Raw genomic sequence first — 19,990 nt, 5'->3', positions numbered from 1 at the left:
AATTATGATGATTAATATTCTCTTTTATACATGAATACACATATAGACCGAGCTGGTATAATTGCAATTGAAACAAATTTGATGATCAGAAATGTGTTTATTAATATTTTAGTTATGCCACATTTTCATAGAAAACACATTTTAAACAAAATGGATGCCATGTTATGATTGCATTTCTTTCGATGAACGTTTCCCTGTTCTCTGTGACTTGGAGCATGTGTCAAGGTCTCTTCTGCTGCTTTCTGTTGGGATAACTATTAATTCGCTGAAAGTCTTATTGTTCAAATGTTTCATATTAGCTAGAACAACTCTGGAGGACATTAGCATACAGGTTGTTGAATACGCTTTTCAAACAATGGGATGATGTGCGAGTGTTAAAGTAATGATGTGTATTTTACTTGTGCTCTCATTTGCTAAAAAAATGATACTTTTGCTCACACCACACTGATCTCGACGTTTTTCTAATATGTTATGCAAAATGTGTGCATAAGAATCCCTTGATTTTGAGGGTGAAACAGACATGTTTTGGAGACTTTGAGAAAACTTTCCTATGCTGTTAAGGATGCCGCCTAACTTTTTTTTTTAACTTTGCTGCTCATTTGGTAATTAGAATAACTTACATACAGTTTCATCCCTGAGTACTCATGGTATTCACACAGTGTTATACATTTTGAAATAAAACTTTTCTACTTTACTTTGATCTATAACTCAATTTTTGAGTGGGCCCCATTACTTTAGAATTGTATTTCCTTTGCTAATCGATGTTTAGGTGGCGTTTTAAGGCGCCACTGAATCTGTGTGGGAACCAGAAGAGGTTTTAGGGGTGTCTATATTTTCAGTGTTCTCTCTTAAATGTCCTCAGTGACCTAAGTGACTGCCCTGTGGATTCATGCCAAGTTAAATCCTCTTCAAGTGACAGAGGATAGGTTTCCGATAAAAGTATTGAGGTTGCCAGGTTCTGTATCTTAGGTTCATCATCAAGAGCTAGGTTTGCCTGTTCCTGAGGACATGATCAAACAGGTTCCACTGGCATTGTGGACATCAGTTTGGGACAATCAAAATGCCAGTTTCACCGGATTAAATCTGCGTGATTTGCTGAACATTATTGCCTGATGCCACGGCATGATTACATTGTTTAGTGTGTAAGGTAGCTGGGCTATATGGATGTCACTCTGATGACGGCTAACTTAACACCAAGAGACAGGCAGGAGATATAAGTGTAGGAATTAAGGAAGCTATGTGTAAAGGCATAAATACCCTGACAACCTCACCTACCATAGGCCTATAGCTGAGTGGATTATTTAACTTTCAGGATTTTAATACTCTTTGTTGGTTCAAGATGAGCGTGACTTCAGAAAGGTTTCACTTCCCAAAAACCAGGACCACATACAAACACACAGCTTGGTGTGCACGTGATTTCCTATCTAACAGGATTTGCGTGTACAACTGTTTTTTGCTTTTCATTTGCAAAACCCAGAAAGATATCCCTTAGCCACATTGAGTGTACAACAGTTCATAGAAACTGTCGAGCAGATTTATCGGATCCTTTGACACTGATCTTAAGCGCAGTGTTCAGATCCAGTGAATTGTCTCTGGACATTACTAACTATATTTTTAAATCGGAATACAAGGCCTCCATTCCACTGCTGCATCTCTTGTCCAATCATATAGACAAGGGGCTGGCAGGAGGATGGGGCACAGTAAGTAGCACCACTTGTACAGAGGCATCAGAAGATCCAGGATCTATGGGAGCAGAAAACTGAAGTTGAGGTGGCTGTTCCACTAATGGAGGCAAAGAAGGAGGCCAAAGGACAACAACCATTGCCACATCCACCAGAACCCCTAAACAGTCATCAATTCAATGCTGTAGGAGCTGCATAAGTTCCCATACAGTTGTCATCAGACCTTTAAAAAAAATGATTTTAAAGCACCATCAATCTGCGAAAACACATTGGTCAACCTGAAAAAAAATAATCGAAAACCAATTTCTATCCACCCACTGTGACACTCTTACCACCCTGGCGCAAATTAATGCCAGACGAACCGGCCTGGAACAAGGACATTAAACTCTCAACTAATTAAAAAAATAACTATAGTTGGGACTAAGGAGGGTTAATTGGTTCATGTTGAGGCAGGGTTTCCTCAATTTTGATAAGAAGTGGTATATTGTGGATGAGGTATGAAGGGAGTGGGTGTGCTATGGGCGGGACAGTTGGTATCAGCGAGGCAGTGAGGTTGTTTGTGTGGATAGGATAGACTGTGTATTTATGGATAGTTGTATAGTAATTATAGATTAATAAATGTATTTTTTCTGTGTAAAAAGCCTGTTTTATTGCATTGTAATGTAGCATTTGTATAGCACTTTACTATTCCCCAAGAGGCACAAGTGCAGTTTCTGGAAGCATGAGTAAGTAGACTCTGAGTTTGTTATGCATTTGTTTTAGTTTGTCGGTATGTAGTGTAGACAATGTATGTTAGCTGTCATGCAAGTAGTTTGGAGGAGTGCTGCAATCATGTTGCTTCTGGGTGACATGTGAATATCCTTAAGCATAAGGTGAAGCAGAGAGTTCTGAGAGATAACTGCCTACATTACTATACTTACTGCCTTCTAATGGCTATGTAAGAGAGGTTTATCCCTATAATTTTGCTTTGTAAGTAATGTTTGGGTTTATGGTCTGGTAAGGTTTCAAGTGTTAGTGTGGATGTTCCAGCCCTGTAAGGGTAGCCTGGGAACGGCAGAAAGAAACCTAAAGTCAATCACTGCAACAGTAGTAGTAGAATGTCACCCAATGGTTACAAAGTTCTAGTGGATCACTTTGTATCAGTTAACCCACTGTGAACTCCTCAACCTCACTCCAGTGGTTACTAGCTCCTTGGCTTCACCCAAGTGCAACTGACCATCAAAGTGCAAGGTAGCTTCACCTGCATTCTTCCCGGAGCTGAATTGGCCAAATGAAATATTATGGAATCCAACTAGGAGTAGAAATGGTGTCACCCCCAATGTCAGAAGTTACTCGGCAAAAACAAGTGAATTGGTGTGACCTCATCTATGCAAAGAATTGCAGTTAGGTTTAGGAAAGAGAGTAGAGAGTGTCAGGGGGATGAATTTAGACAAGGATCTGACTATGAGTAGGGTACTTACCACAGGTGTCTTAGGCCAAAGGCCCTTCCTGGCCTTAAGGCACATACAGGAAGGCACCACAGAAAACTGTCCAATGGCCAGGAGAGTGACAGGCCTGTCAGCCAGGCATATTCAAAATTAAACAGAAGCACGAGGTGCAGTGCATAATCTGCGTAGGTAGTAGGTTAGGTTGGTTTTATTAGATAGAACCTATTCGCTTCACTAGGTTATTTGCCGAATCAGTGGAAGAGCATTTGCTGTAGAGTGGTTAACCTAAGACATGAGCCAAATACCAGCATAATCAGTGGTATCCCATTTAATAAATAATATAGAGACCTTGAACAAAAACCATGCTTAGGACATAGAACACTAGATTTTGTATCACTCCAAATATTCATGTGAAAAGAGTGCAGTGACAGAGAACATAATCTATGTGATATAAATTAGTAGTGGCATTTCAACCAAATAAATTAGGGTATAGTGAAAAGAGTATTTCCTGGTCAATAGAGGGGCAGGTGATGTGAAAGGGTTCATGTAGCTGTACCTTTGAGTCATAGAAGAAAGCTGAAATTTAGCAAGCATCAAGCACCAACAAACGGTGTTGAAGCTTAACGATAATCTTTACTGCTTTCATTTCTTTCATGCTGTTAGTTTTAGAGAAATCCCAAAGATTTTTAAATCAACATTTATTTTCTAGATATAGGGGGTTATTACAACTTTGGAGGAGGTGTTAATCCGTCCCAAATGTGAGGGATATACCACCAGCCGTATTACGAGTTCCATAGGATATAATGGACTCGTAATACGGCTGGTGGTATATCCGTCACTTTACCGTCACTTTTGGGACGGATTAACACCTCCTCCAAAGTTGTAATAACCCCCATAGTCTTTATCTGATTTGTAACACAGATCGTAAAAACTAGTGTCAGAAATTGGGTTATTAGCTTGGGTAGAAGGACCCCTTAACAAGTCAATAGGCATAACCTTAGACCAAAACACAGTCATTAGTGAATCTCTCCCCAACACCTGGTAGTTTTGAACAAGCAGAAGGCAATACCCACTCAATGCAGTGATGACAATTTTAAAGTCAAGGAAAGAACACAATAAAATTACAAGACGAATGCAAAATAGACGAGAAAGTAGAACAAGACACAAACATGATTATAAACTGATAAGGGGAACTGGAGATTTTTTTTGTTTCGAGGCAAACAGTGCATTGAAAAATTAAAGCACCCTGGACAAATATCACTTTGCAGTTCAGCAGGAACTAGACATCATTTCAGGTCAACCAAGCTAGAGAGAAGTTCAGATGCACCAAGCAGGTCATCATGCCAAATCTTTTACCTTCAGTCTTAGTACTTTTTAAGGATGTCAAAGTCATAAAGCAGGGCAACTTCAAAAGATGAAGCCAGTAAGGGTCCTCAGAGTCAGTTATGTAGTTGTGGAGTTGAACTGAAGATGCTGGTTTTGGCTTCAAAGCTCTGAGTGGGACAAAGTTGGATTTCATAGACACAAAGGTTACTATGCTGCTGCAGCCAGGCAGAGTTCCATGAATTCGGGCACTTTTCTTTTTCTTTTTGCAAAGTCACACTTAACCTATTTTCAGCACAGCAAAAAAAGCTCTGTGTGGGGTGACTCTGGTTGCCTTGCCAAATGTTGGTGTACCTCCCTGGTAAAACCTGGGCGCCTTGCAACTGTCCTCTAAAAGCAGACAAAATGTATCATTTTACTACAGCACTTGGATCATGGTTTTAGGCACCAAGTCTCTCTCAAGCTAGGGGTCCTGTAGGATCCACTTGTCAGTATTCAGCTGGGTCTTGATGATGCCAGGAGTCCTTTCTGCTTTTCGTTTCCCCGGAGAAGGCAAACAGGAGGTCAGCCACCTGACCAATGGTAAGGAGGTTCTGTTCCCTGGGAGCTGACAGGATTCAGGATTGCTTACATCTTTCTTCCAGCAGGGCATTAATCTTCAGGTGCAGTCCTACCAGGTAAAGGAATGATTGAAGGAGGTGGTAGTGAGGTGCCATGATTGAGTAATACTTATTGAGTAAAAAGACTGTCCAAGTTCCCACCCTCTTTCCACCTCCATTTACAGCAACTGCTCTTCACTTACCTTTCAAAATTACAAAAAGCCCTACATTCAATATGGCTGACCTTTTCTTCCACCAGGTGGGTTTCTCCCTCACTCTGTACCATTTCCCTATTTAGATGAGTTAACCTCCCATCTGTCAGGGTCCAAATTGGTTCTCCTCCTTGATGGGCTTGGTGTCTAAAGATCTGGGGAGACCCTGGGAGTAAATGGGAGCACATCAAGTAATCTCCACCATTAAGTAGTATTATTAAGGATACACTTTGTTCTGCTAACTGCTCCTTTTCCACTCCTAAAGTGAAAGCAGGGCTAATCCATACTCAGTGGCCAGTTGTTACCAGCACCCTTACCTTCCTTGATCCACAGGTCTAGCCACTGTCTTTCCGAGGGCAGAGTCGTTAACTCCAGCCAGGAATGAGGATGGAGCCTTTGAGGGTGAGACGAATGGAAAAACTGGTTCTAAGCCAAATTGTGCTCAAGCAGCACAAAGTACATTTTTATAATGCTACTTTTCAACTGAAATTATCAAAAATCTGATTTCATCTTTAAATTAGATTTTGAAAACTGAATGGAAAATAATTATTATTTTTGCTAGCATTTTAACAGGCAGAGATGTGATTTACGATTTTGAATTACAAGGTCTGTTCCTGGACAATGTAGCCTAAATCTACATAGTGAAAGCAGCATATACACATTCCACCACTTGAGGGCACACTATTTCAAATATGCAGCGAGCCCCTTTTTTATGGGCGAGCAAAAAGTGCTCCGTCCATTCTGTAATCTCTCTTTGGGCTTGAAACCACACCCATGCCACTTCAGTCACTTACATTGGTTCGTAGGCTTGCCTTTTAAAATCCGCTTGCTTTCATTTGTGAAAGGCATGCATACGTCATGCCTTTTCCGGTGTTTAGCCCACCTACACAGCACCGGTAAAGTACCAAAAACATACGAGGCTCGATGTTTTCAGCCTGGAGTCCAGACTACTTTATCTGTTTATTTTCCATGCACCGCGACCGCGCTGTGTTTTACATTGCGCGATGGCGCTGTGTTTTTGTTTTGCTTTACGACGCTAATAGCTCTAACTCGAACAAATGCGAGACCTGTTGCATTGAAAATGCTTGTTATACATATATATTAAGAACTGTGCCCTGCGTGCTTTCTAGAAGGTGTATGTGGGTGGTGGACATACATACTGCAGTTCAAGTATGACATTTAACATCCATGCTATTCGTGGATTTTCTGAACCACTTACTTCCCCTTATAGGAAAATTAAATAAATCAATTAGGGGAAAACAATTTCAACAGTACCACTTTAGTGTCCGAGCACACACTCTGTGGCACTGAATGGCAATGTCACAGTGCACATATTCATTTTACCAGCAAAAGTAGGGTCCAGAAAAAGTTTAAACAGCTAAGGTGACCGTGCAAAAAGTGGGCATGGATTCTCTAAACCAGTCAATTATATTCATTGGTAGAATACAAAATAATAAAAACAATTCAAGAATTATGCACAACTTTGCAAAGCAGTAATAATAACGTTCAGCACCACCTCATGAAACGCATTATAGTAAGACACTGTTTCAAATTAATTTAGTTAAAAAATATGGTCAAAGCTGCTTAGTCCATATCAATATCAGCAATCAGCATATTCACATATTTGTTCCCTAAGACCTCAAACTGAGAGCACCCTAAGAACAGATGAGCTGTGGTCTCCTGCTCTGCATAGCATAGCTGACAGAAACGCTTATCCTTGAAACACCGTTCCAAGTTCTAGTTAAGGCAATAAATGGCATCAGACTCAATTTTAGAGACATAAACTACCTCCTATCCTTTGTGTCAAGCCTATAGTATGGGTTCAAATTCCCTAGATTGGAACTGCAATCATATATAAGGTGCTTTCGAAGATCAACACCTTAAATGAGTTAATATGATTTAAATAAGGAAAAACAGAATGCTATTAACAATACTGAGCACTGCATATAACAATAACAAAGTAGACTAACACGCAATCGTAGTTGCACAGTCATAGGTCAGCTATGGGATTATCATTGAATTAAAAACTACAACTGAGCATCAGATGATCCAAAGACCATATCTGTGCTAGAAGCAAGATAGCACCCGTATTCTTGCCTATTGCAAAACTGGCTCCTCTGTCCACTAAGACGCCAAGCAAATGTAGCATCTAGAATGATGCCAACGTAATGATAGCCAAACATTCAGCAAGAAATTGATCTTAGCAAACACTATTTCTTGGTTTGGGAGAAGCTGACCCATATGTAGTTGTCTTTACAATAGCCAGGCGAAGTAGTACTAGCAATCTGGTACAAACAATTCACGTACAACGCAGTTTCTGCAAGTACAAAATTAACAACTGGTGGTGAAACCCTCTCCATTTTCTTTAGTACTCCAGGCAGTGACTTGTAACAGCTTCCGACAAAATTGTTAATTTTAATCATGATTAATCTTTCCACATTTTGTACACTGTTCCTTCTGTTATTATGAACTGACTCACCTGCACTGAATACACATTTTGAGAAAACACTTGCTGCAGGAGGTTATATTTTATTGCGGCCTGCTGAGCTTTAGTCATTTCTCCATGTCCCTATGTCAATGCAACAATGGCTTTTGATCCAGTGGAAATATTTATTTCACCAAGGTATGCTGGTATAGATTCCCGTTGTTGTTAATTTTACAAAAATACAGTCTGTTCACTTTCATACACTTCTGAGATTGTTGCTAGCTCCAGGACTTTTTACTCCATCTCAAAACTTAGGAAGGTGATACTCAGGAGAATGCTACCAGTAATTATGGGTGAGCAGAAGGTGGGTGTGTCACTGTCAGGGCTGCTGTTGGAATAGTTTCCAGTTCTCTGGCTTACAATACTTTCACTTTCATGTGCTTTCACTTTCTCTGACAAGGGAATAAGACAGCCAAGTGCTGTAGTACAGGTTCAGAAAAGTGCTATAGGTGTACTCACCAGAACCCGCTATCTCTGTGTACAGCTGTAATTTGTCTACAGTAAACTTCGCACATGGCCACTCCCACTCAAAATACACAACTTGCGCTTGAGATGTCTTGGAAGTTAACGGCCACAGTTTTATTCACATCTTTAACATCATTTGAAATCTTAATGCCCCAAAATCGGGGCAACCCGTACTGTGAACAGATCATAAATCATTTAAGCAAGTTAATTAGGCCATAAGCACTTCTACACCGGGTCATAAATCAAACCATACATCATTTAGGCAAGACAATTCAGCCATGAATGCTTGGACACCTGATCATAGTCAAACCACAAATCATTACGCCATAAATCAACTGAGCAGGCACATTTATGATGATTAACAGTCACTTTGAGCCTGTCTCAGTCTCGCGTTTATTGCTGATGATTGGGGTCCTTGAACTGGAGCTTCACTGTTTTGTGTCGGGGGAGGGGCATCCCACCATCTCTACTTTAGGCCCAACTCGCTGCCTTGGATCAACCGGTGTGTTCTTTCAACTAGCGGGCTGGGCTCTGAGTGCTGTGTTGTGCACGCCTTCCCCTCTTGGACCACCTTACCCTCCCATGAGACATCCCAAGGTACGTACCAGGTCATACGTACCAGGTCTGCCACCCCACAGTGGCCTTTCAACACTCCTTACACTCCATTAGCTGCCTTTTTATTGTCACGCTGCATGCAGGCTTATGTCCTCAGCAGCTCCCACAGTCTCGACAGTGTTTACTTCACTGACAACTGGCTAGGGCTCTGACCACCCAGAGGTTGGTCCAGAATACTTCCAGCCCTGCATCTGTCAGGTGCACCGCATACTGTGCAAAATATTCTAGGTGCCTTAAATTGATCAGACCATGCCTGGTGGCTTCCCAGCTGTTGGCCCTGCAAAATTTTGCCACTGGCGCATTGGGCTTTTTTGGGGATCTTTTGTGGACCAGGCCCCTCTCAACATCTACCTAGGCACAATCTCAGACCACAGCACCTTTGCTTTGCACAGTAGCCTAGCTGCACCAATTAATCCCTGTCTGATCTTCCTCAGCAACTCTTTCCTATCCAGCTGTGCCTGGCACAATTTGGCCAAGGCGTCCTCCATTTGGTCCCAGCGCATCCCTGGTATTCCAGCCCATTTTAATGCTGTGTCGACTGGCCAGGGCCTCCGCCGTCCTCTGACAGCCCCCACCTGGCTGCTGAGGTCACAGCCCCAGTACGAAAAGAATGAGTGCCAAACCCTGCTGCTCGCCGGCCTGCCTTGGCGAGAGCCATCCCCAGGACTTCCTTGAATTGGTATCTGCTCATGCAGTCTGCATTCATGTGTTTGTAGAGTGGGCCTTCTCCTGGGAGTCTGATTGCACAGTATTCCTTCATCCACTGCACTGGGCATACAGCATTGTTCGACACGCCCAGCAGTCTCACCAAAGTACCTTTCCCTTGTTGGTCGGTCTTGGACCTCCTCAGGATTACCGCCACACTCTCAGGACCCAGCTGCACGTCTTGAGCTTGTTTGCAGGATACTTACGCTTTGTGCTTCACTGAGCCTTGAACAAAGTGACCTCTGATGCGTGTCTACATATTTCGGGCAGAACCTCCAATATATAAGCCAGTGTGTCACACACTATGCATTTTCTCTTTTCCACTTTCATTCTTTCCAGGCAAAGCCAGACTTTCATTGCTGTTTTCAAGTAATACAATGCTGTTGGGTTAACCCCAGTGGCCAGCTTCGTGAAATGGGCCATCACTGCCAGGTGTGCTTTAGTCCAGTATCTGGTCTTGTGTTAATCAAATTCCCATTTGTTGAAGCGCTCTGCCACTTGGGTGGTGTCCTGACTGTTGTTGAAGGATTGCAATCCTTCCAGAGCCCACAGCTCCCCCGGAAACTATATCTTGTTCCTTTCTGCTGTGAGAGCCAGCTCCCTGAACTTATCCATCTGAAAACAAGATAGTGCACCCACTTGAGCATTCCTGATCCCCTGAACGTACCTCACCTTCAGTTCCAGGCTGCTCGCTAATTGGAGCTGGACCAATCTCCTCAGTAGTCACGGCACCCTTGTGCACTTGGCTGTCCCTGTATTGATGGCATGCACCACCGCCTGACTGTCTGACCGTATGGTCAAGTTCAGATTACATAGACTTGTACTCCGGATCATCAGTGCCACTATTATGGGAGAGTTCCAGGAATGCTATGTTCTTTGTTATTCCTGCCTCAGCCCACTCCTGAGACTACTTCTCAGTGCACCATCTTCTCCTAGGATTCCCCCAAAGTCCAGGCTGTCTGCAGCATCCCGGTGCAGGAGATTTCTTTGTTGGATACCCATCCTTCCCTCTATATGAGTACTCCATTGAAGCTTGTTAAGAAAGTTAACCAGATTTCTAAATCTTGTTTTGCCAAATCTACTCAGTCATCCACTGACGCATAGATGACTGCACAATCCTCTGGGTTGATGGAGTCATTAACAGATTCGCCTTCCAGGATGGACAGGTGGTGAATTAGTCTATACTGGCCCTGCTCCTACTTTGGGGCCACCCCCAGCGGTGAACACACTAATTCTTCTGGTGTCTCCATTGCTAAAGGGCCTTTCTATACTGCCCAACTGCTTTTCTTTTAAGATTTTCATGCCCACTTTCTCTGGGTGCTGTAGGGATGAGCGCAGGTTCTTGGTTCCCCTTGACCTGGCTTTCTTGGACACAGGAATCCTGACACCTTTTTCAAGTCTGTTGCATAACAAACATGAATCCACTCTGTTATCATACTAGTTAGCTAGCAACCTTGACCTGTGTGTATTGATGGGGGAGCGAGTTAGCTGAGAGCTCTCCCATGCAACTCCTGTCCTGAGACCCAGCTGGTTACTTCTTCCTTGCCCTATCTCTCTTTACTTTGTCTTTGTCACTTCTGCTTCTTTTGCAGTCAACTGCTGGCTGCCGCTCCCCTCCCCCCCACCAAATGAGAACACACATGCCTAAATTTGTATGCCTGGCCCCATTTGCACACTTCCTTCTCATACTTGTAGCATACTGCAGGGGACCCCTTCCCAGGTGCTCCCCCTTGCCAACCCTGAAAGTTTTTCTGTTTATTAAAGGATTTCTGCTTCCTATGGTACCCCTTGAACTGACCCTTCTGAAAGGGATAATCCTGCTTCCCAGCTCCAGATCTGGCTTCCTTAGCTACCATCATTTTATGCATGGAGTTGGATACGTCCTCTTCATCCCACTCCATGTCAGGGTGGGCTTGCATCTATATTTTAAAGCTCTTGCCATAGTCAAGCTATGCTTCATCTGATCTGTAAATTGCCTGTAGCCTTGTGAATCTTAGATTCGTAGAGCTACATGTCTTTCACGCAATGGCGGAATTTCTCAACAATGACACAGGCCATTATTCTAAAGGCATCCCGCCAGTTATCAAAGTTCCTCTCTTTCTTCACCCATGGCCTTTCTCTCCTATCCTCTTCTTTCTTGTTGCATGGGGCGAGATCTAACCCCTCTATCTGAATTTCTGGGAAGGAGAAGATATTATGAATTCTTTGCATTAGATGCACTATTTCACTGCCAGCAGGATTAGACTTGCTAGCCCTGTGGCCCTCGTTACCATGTACGGATAACCCAACATGCCCCTCTTGTACTCTTCTGATGCTAAGTCTTTCCCATCTTGACCTTGGGGGTTTCCCCCTGGTTTGCTGCCCCATGCTTCAGTGGGAACTGTCTGTGCCATGCTTATGGATGGAGACTCTTTGCTAGCACCCTTTGAGGCAGTTGCTCATGATGCTGCATTTGAATGGCTTGCACCTGCCTCATCACCCCCAGCGGATCTGCCCCACCCACTTGTGGCAAACAGCAATGGCACAAAAGATTTCAAACAAGCTTGCACAATCATGCTTATCTGCTCACCATCTGCTGGGCGCAGCTTCTTGCGTGGGCTGTGTGCTGACTCCTCTGGTGTCTTTGGGTTGTCGCCGCCTCCTTTCTTTTTTGCCAATCTTTTGCCCTCCCTGCTGGTGACACGGCAGCTCTTCTTGGGGCCATCCGCTTCATAGCTCACTTCTCGTTGGCCCTCACCGAGCTCATCGCTGTCACAGCTGTCATTGGGTTCTTCAGTGCTGCTTTGGCTGGTCCTTGCGCCTCTTATTTGGGCTAGCAACCACTCTTTGTTATGTGTGGTGGCCGCTTCTGTTGCTGCCCTTATTATTTTTTCAGTAATAGTGTTTCTCAAGGTTAAAGTCTGCAATGCAAAAGGTTAACATACTGCATATAAAAACAATGCATGAATTATGCTCTTGCATAAAGGCTGGGTTTTTGCATTTTTGTCGCCAGTAGAGTGCGCACTGTCCTGATGTTGACAGTACTCCCCCTCCCCCAAACGCGCTCTAGGGCCTGGTTTGCCTGGGACGATGAAAACGCCTCACTAGTCATGGAGCATGAACGTCAGATGTGGAAACCCATGAGTTACTTTCAGGACCGTAACCTTTCCAAGAGATCAGATACCACGGATTACGACCTCTAAATTTGGAATCCAACACCTGTTTAATTTCGTATTCCACTTCCTCCTGTACTAGAACTGGATCTGGTTCAGGAGGGAAGTATGGAACACCGGATGAATATGCAGTGACCGGGGCAACTGCAGTTTATATGTCACTGGATTAATTTGCTGGAGGACAGTGTAAGGACCTATGAAATTGGGATTACACATGTGCTTTTTCTTGAAGTCTATGGGGGTCATTCTGACCTTGGCGGTCCATGACGTCATGGTGGAGTGCGGCGGAAGCACCGCCGGAAAAGGGGAGCCGGCGGATTCCCGCCAGTTTCCCGCCGGTTTCCCGCTGGCCCAGGGAACCCGCCATGGCGGCGCTGCTTGCAGCACCGCCATGGGGATTCCGAGCGCCTTCCCGCCAGCCTGTTTCTGGCGGTGTCCACCGCCAGAACCAGGATGGCGGGAACGGGTGCCGTGGGGCCCCTGGGGGCCCCACAAAGATTTAAACTGTCTGCTGTGCAGACGGTGAAAATCGCGACGGGTGCCACTGCACCCGTTGCACCCCTTCAACTCCGCCGGCTCCATTCCGAGCCGGCTTCATTGTTGAAGGGGCTGTCCCGCTGGGCCGGCCGGCGGTCTTCTGGCGGTCGCCCGCCGGCCCAGCGGGAAAGCCGGAATGGCCGCTGCGGTCTTTCGGCGGGAACCGCTTGGCGGGCGCCGACCACCGCGGTCAGAATGACCGCCTATATGTCTTGTAGAAAGCCACACTTTATCACCTGGTTGATACTGAGGTCCTTCACAATGTTTCTTGTCATAGTGCTTTTTGTATTTTTGTTTAGCCTTTTCTAAATGCTGTTGAATAGGTTTCTGGGTTTGGTGGAGGTGTTGAATCGTTTCCGACACAGCTGGTGTAAGAGAACTTTCTTGAGGGATCGTGATGGGCAAGGTATCAGGATGATAGTCAAACAAGCCAAAAAAGGGTGTGACACCAGTGGAGGTGTGAAACGAGTTATTGTAGGCTAGTTCAGCTAGCCAGAGCATTGATGTCCAGGAATGAAGTGCTTTCTCAGCGTAAGCACGCAGATATTGCTTCAATGTCTGATTCAGTCTCTCAGTTTGGCCATCTGTTTGAGGATGATGGCTAGTAGATAGCGTGGATGTAACTTGGAGCGTTTTGCACCACGTTTTCCAGAAGTTGGAGGCAAATTGCGATCCTCGATCGGAGAGAATCATTTTCGGCAGCCCGTGATAACGGACAACTCTATTCGGTAGGATGGTTGCCAGTTCACTGGAGGTGGGCAATTTCTTACAGGCAATGTACCACCACAAGGATTACTGAATGTTGTTGAACCACTGGTAGTCCTGTAATGAAGTCTAAAGAGATGTGTTCCCAAGGTCGACGTGGAGGTGGGAGCGGATGCAACAAACCTTTCTGTTTTGAAGGACTTGTCTTGATGCGAGCACAGACTTCGCAGTTAGTGACCATTGTTTTGACGTCTTTTGTCAGAGTAGGCCACCAAAAGTAGCGTTGGATTAGTTCAAGAGTTTTAGGAGTGCCTGGGTGACCTGCCGTAGGTATAACATGCAACCAATGAAATGCTAACTTGCGAAGCTTGGTAGTGGGCACGAACAAACGAGCGTCATGGAAAGGTAGTCCTTGCTTGATTGATCTTTTGGGATCTGCTTGAGCCCATGCCTGCCATTTCTCAATGGTGAAGGAATTACGGATATCTTCAAAGAAGTCTTTGTTTTTTATGATGCAGAGGACTTTGTCTGGAGCAATGGTAGCTCTGGAAGGCTGGATTGTAGGCAACGTGGTAGACTCTTGGTGGGACAAGGCGTCTGCTTTGCGATTGTCTTTACCATGACGAAAAGTTACCACAAAATCGAACTCGGCAAAAAACAGCATCCAGCGTAATTGCCTAGGAGTCAAAAGTCTAGCTGAACTCATGAACTGGAGATTGCGATGATCAGTATATACTGTGATAGTGTACTTGGCACCCAACAAATGGTGTCTCAACTCTTTAAAAGCATCACAGATCGCCAGAAGCTCTTTTTCAGCAATGGCATAGTTCTGTTCGGCTTCGTTCAGCTTTCAAGACATGTAAGCTACAGGATGAAGTTGGCCAGTGTCTTTACTTTGCTGTGACAAAACTGCACCAATTGCCACATCTGAGGCATCTGCTTCAACTATGAATGGACGATCCACATAAGGGTGAGTCAAGACTGGGGTAGCGGAAAAAGCTTCTTTCAAAGTTGAAAAGGCTCGGTCAGCTTCTGGAGACCATACAAATTTTTCTTTCTTTCTCAATAACTTGGTGATTGGCGCCACTGTTTGAGAGAAATGGTTTATTAACCTGTGATAAAAGTTTGCAAAACCCAGGAAGAACTGTACATCTTGAACAGTCTTTGGAGTGGGCCAATCAGATAAAGCTTGTACTTTCTTTTCTGCCATGACCATACCTTGAGGGGTAAGGATAACCCCTAAAAACTCAACCGTGGTAACATGAAACTCACACTTGGTTAGTTTGCAATATAAATGATGCTTTTGAAGAGCTGTGAGAATCTTCTTGACATGTTGTACATGTTCGGTTTCATTGTCAGAGTAGATCAAAGTATCATCGATATAGACTATTGCAAATATGTCAAGATACTCTCTAAGGACGTCATTCAGGAAAAATTGAAATGCTGCTGGAGCATTGCACAGTCCAAAGGGCATGACGGTATATTCAAAGAGACCATATCTAGTCTTGAACGCAGTTTTCCATTCGTCACCTTCTCTCATTCCGACTAAATACTAAGCACCTTGTAGATCGAGCTTAGTGTAAATCTTTGCTTTTTTCACTTGATCCAACAAGACAGGAATCAGAGGCAAGGGGTATTTGTTCTTGATTGTGACCTTGTTCAAACCCCTATAGTCAATACAGGTTCGAAGGTCCCCATTTGCCTTAGGGACAAAAAACAAAGGAGAGGCTGCAGGAGACTTGGAAGGGCGGATGAAGCCATTCTCTAAGAATTGATCTAGGTACTTTCGTAAGTGTTGATTTTCATGTTCTGACAAGGCGTACACACGACAGCTAGGGAGTATTGCACCTGGAGTTAGATCAAATTGGCAGTCATAAGGTCTATGAGGAGGCAAGGTTTCTGCTTCTTTTTCATCTAATACATCTTCATAGGACAAATACTGCCTAGGCAGCTTTACTTCTTTCTCCGCTGCATTGGCTATGTGAGAGTTGCAATTTTTGGCGACTTGAGACGTCTGGAGACATTTCTTATTACATAGGGCGGAAGAGAACACAACTTACCGTTCTGCCCAGTTAATCTCAGGATTGTGATGAGTTAACCATGGTAAGCCAAGGATAATTCCATACTGAGGAGCATGGATCACGTCAAAGATGAGCTTCTCTTCATGTTTGGTTCTTTGATTTCCCCCATCACAGATCACCGATAAGGAGACAGTCTGAAGAGTTACTGGGCCTCCAGTCAAGAGTTTTCCATCTACTGCTTGTATTATCTCTGGATTCTTCTTCTTGGTGCATGGGATCCCCCATGCACGAACCAATAGGGCATCAACAAAGTTCCCGGTAGCCCCAGAATCTATGAGGGCCTTCTTGAAATAGTTATTTTTCGTTACTTTAACTTTTATGCCCAGCTCGAGATGTCTAGACTATGAAGGGTCCACGGTGACACCCAAGAGCAACCCTTCTTTACATCGTGGGTGATTTAGTTTTCCGGCTCGTCTTGTACACTGACTGCAAGTTTCTGGACAGGACCTCATTTGCTCTTTGGCTTGATTGGACAATCTTTGGCGAAATGACCCTTGGGCCCGCAATAAAGACATTGTCCCATTCTTTCTACGTAGGTCCTTTTCTTCTTTGGTCAAAGGTCTCCTGATAGTTCCGATTTCCATAGGTTCCGGAGTTCTCTCTTTCTGGGTTCTTGATTCTCTATGATCGTGAACACACCAGGAATATTTCTCAGTCTTTTTGCGTGTTCCCCTTCATTCTGCTAGACGATGATCCAGTCTCAATACAAGGTTTATTAGATCTTGACAATCTGTAGGCTGCAGGTCTATCTGGCAAGAATGTCCTTTAACTCGTCCTTGAGTCCTTTGTAAAACAAGGCCGCTTGCTTTTCTTCAGGCCAGGATGTCTCGGCTACCAGCCGATTAAAATTAGCTAAGTAAGAAACTAGATCCTGGTTACCTTGTCGCAAGTCTCATAGTTCACGATCTGCCGACAATGTCACTGTTCTTCGATCAATCACTCGTTCAAACTCACGAACACAATTTCTCAAATTGTAAAGCAGGGGACTGTCTGTACACCCAAGAGGGATTGCCCAGGTGGCTGTGTCCCCAGTCAGGTAAGATAACAAGAAGGCCACCCTGGATTGGGCATCAGGGAAAGTGTTTGGTCGGCAGGTAAAATGTAATTCCACTTGAACCAAGAAAGATTGCGCTTTCAAGGGATCGCCTGAAAAACCTAGTTCTGGAGGAGCTAGGGGAACAGCTGAGGGAACGTTGAGGGAAATGTTCGTAGGAGGATTACCTCCAGAAGGAGGACCAGGCCAAGACACACCGAAAGGACTTTGTTCCTTCTTTTCTACCCTTTCCTGCAACTGACTCACTCTCTCAGCTAAGCTGGCTGCTATATCCTTTGATGACACTACTTCTGCTTGGAGCTGCGTGATAACCTTGACTAGCTCGTCCAATGTGGCCATGTTGAGAACACACGCAAACCAGGAGGATAATAAATTTGTGGGCTAACTATTCTGTCAGGGAGACCAGATCCTCAGGGCCTGCGCACGTTCCCAACATGTCCACCACTAGACAGCTCCAAAACTCTGATAGAAATATTACATAGCCTGATAGAGTCCAAGTGGGGGAAAAGGGGATTAGGTAGGGAACAACTGGGAAGGAGACCTGTAGGAAGCAAAAGGTTAAACAACACAATATCAAGATATAACCACATTGACTTTCAATAGACTATGGTTCTAAGAGTTCTCATACTGTAATCATGGATAACCTTAGAAGTGACTATAACTAGACCTCAAGGAATCTAGATACCTGGAAAAAATCAAGAATGGGTTAGTACAATGTTTCACCTGAGCTTTTCATGAAATATCACATACTATCTAGAAATACAAGAACCTTCTGGAATAATGTTTCAGAACAAACATTGCATTTTTACATGAGGACAAAAGGATATCTGAAACATTCCCTGGAAAACAATAGGAATTGTATTAGGAACTTAATATGCACAAAGAATGTCAAATTTTTTAATTAAGCATCTTCACAGGAAATCCAAAAGCTCAGGATAAATGTGTGCACCTCAACAAACACAACACACCAAAGTTTTAATTGCCATGAAATGAATGTGCGCACTGTTGCAGATCTAAAAGTCAAGTTTTACATTCTGGAAATGAATCACGCACATTGCCGATTCGAACAAGATTATCCTAATGCCATGAAATGATCGCGCACACTGTTGCCGATCTTAACATCAAGTTTTAAATGAGGGAAATGAATCGCGCACAGTACCGATTCGAACAAGATTATGAAAATGCCATGAAATGATCGTGCAAGCTGTTGCTGATCCGAACATCAAGTTTTACATGCAAGAAATGAATCGCGCAGACTGCTGATTCAAACAAGAATATGCAAATGCCATGAAATGATCGTACAAGCTGTTGCCGATCCGAACATCAAGTTTTACATGCGAGAAATGAATCGCGCACTCTGAAAGTTTCACCAGTAGGCCCAAAACTCAAGAGTCTTTGAGAATCGGGTCAGGGTCCCAGCCCAACCTCTGCCTTACCACCATGCTCAAGGATCACCACTATATTGCAGGGCAGGCCTGGAACATCAAGGTAGGCCTCCGGAACAGGAGCTCAGGAAGTTGCTGCTGCTCTGTACCGGGACCTCTGAATAGTGAGCACATGGAGCTGGGCTGGCTCCCTTATATAGAGTCTGGCCCAGCCCACAAACCACACCCAGTCATGCTGCAGAGAAAGCTTCTAGAAGGTCCTAGAAAGGGACCACACCCTAACACACCCAGTAAGTCTGCAGCAATACCTTGCAAATGAACAGTTATTGCAAACATCATCAATAGTGTTTTTCAAGGTTAAAGTCTGCGATGCAAAAGGTTAACATACTGCATGAATTATGCTCTTGCATAAAGGCTGGGTTTTTGCATTTTTGTTGCCCGTAGAGCGAGCACTGTCCTGATGTTTACTCTTCGGTTGCAACATGCTGCCTGGTTCTGCCATTTATACAAACAGGTGGTGTAGGAAGATGGCTCTGTATATGCTTTATCAAAGTGAGATATAGGCCCTCATTATAACATTGGCGGTAAATCCCACTTACCGCCATGCCGACTGCTGCCAACATAACGCCGCTGCGACGGATAACCATCCAAGCATATTATGACACACACATACCAATCCGTCACTATACAGCCACACACACAAGTCCGCCAGCCCAAAGGTCAGTGATAAACTGGCGGTAGCAAAACCCACACCATTACGCCAACAGAACTACACCCACAACATTATGACCCACGAATCACCAAGGCGGACACTCAATGGCACTGAACCATTGGCGGTACAAACCACTGCGCTCAAAATACACAGACACATACAAAACTAAACCACATTGGACAATTCAAACTACAGACACCTGACACACATACACATACACATACCACACCCACACCACTATAAAACACACACCCACATTACCCACAACCATTTACAACTACAAACCATTTCCACAAGAGAGAGTTACAGCAAGAGCACCCACACAACCAGAGCCACATAACACCATCAACTATACACCATCCACGCACCTTACATCACACACCCCAACACATCACCCCGCACACCCTCACCCATACCACTCACAACAACACCCCAGGTTCTCAGAGGAGGAGCTAAGGGTCATGGTGTAGGAAATCATCCGGGTAGAGCCACAGCTATTTGGATCACAAGTGCAGCAGACATCCATTGCCAGGAAGATGGAGCTATGGCGGAGAAACAGGGTCAATGCCGTGGGACAGCACCCCAGAACAAGGGATGACATCAGGAAGAGGTGGAACGACCTACGGGGGAAGGTACGTTCCGTGGCAGCAAGACACCAACTAGCTGAACAGAGGACTGGCCGTGGACCCCCACCTCCTCCCCCACAACTAACAACATGGGAGGAGCAAGTCTTGGCAATCATGCATCCTGAGGGCCTGGCAGGAGTAGGAGGAGGACTGGACTCTGGTAAGTCAAATCTCTATTACTATCTTCCCCCCTACCTGCATGCCATCACAAAACCCCACCCTTAC

This window comes from Pleurodeles waltl, chromosome 2_1, assembly GCF_031143425.1.
Source record: "Pleurodeles waltl isolate 20211129_DDA chromosome 2_1, aPleWal1.hap1.20221129, whole genome shotgun sequence".
Lineage (NCBI taxonomy): Eukaryota > Metazoa > Chordata > Amphibia > Caudata > Salamandridae > Pleurodeles > Pleurodeles waltl.
The sequence above is the reverse complement of the archived record's forward strand: the minus strand, read 5'-3'. Positions refer to the sequence as shown.